Source organism: Bison bison, unplaced genomic scaffold, assembly GCF_000754665.1.
Source record: "Bison bison bison isolate TAMUID 2011002044 unplaced genomic scaffold, Bison_UMD1.0 scf7180017864375, whole genome shotgun sequence".
In the NCBI taxonomy this organism is placed as follows: Eukaryota; Metazoa; Chordata; class Mammalia; order Artiodactyla; family Bovidae; genus Bison; species Bison bison.
The window spans coordinates 992283-992742 of record NW_011494947.1 but is presented as its reverse complement, the minus strand read 5'-3'; the positions used below and the strand labels follow the sequence as shown (position 1 = coordinate 992742).

Sequence of the window (460 nt, the reverse complement as noted above, 5' to 3'; positions counted from 1 at the left end):
AGTGAGCCTGGGGCCTGTGCCCACCCACCGCCCGCCCTCCCAGGCAGGGCAGGCCGCGGCCAGGGGACTTGCCCACCCACACCCCAACCCCCGCGTCCAGCCTCCGTCTGGGGGACAGCCAGACCCCTCGGGTTCTCTCGTTTTTTAAATGTCGAAAATAAACTTCTTACAAATGACCAGGCGCTTGTCCGCGCGCTCCATTGGTCGGTCAGCGCTCGGCCCTTCCCCATTCCTCCGGAAGATTCCTTTTCCGCTTCTGGGACTCAGGCTCTTTTCACCCTCAGTAAGGAAGCACTGTGACTCGTCTCCCTCTCTTTCTGAGAGCTGAGGCTGGGGGCAGGCGTCCCCCTTCCGGGCCTCAGTCTTCCCATCTCTATAGTGAGGCGAGCGCGCGGCTCCCCCACCTGCTCCAGCCTCTCCATCTGGTTCCGCGCTGTTCAGCCGGTCCCGGGGGCCGGGG

At 64.3% G+C, this 460-nt stretch overlaps 1 protein-coding gene across 1 annotated transcript in view; it reads left to right on the top strand.

The window, feature by feature from the left end:
* The window catches only part of BARHL1 (BarH-like homeobox 1), a 10752-nt gene that overhangs the window by 7160 nt on the left and 3132 nt on the right, over window positions 1–460 (top strand). The window lies entirely within an intron of this gene.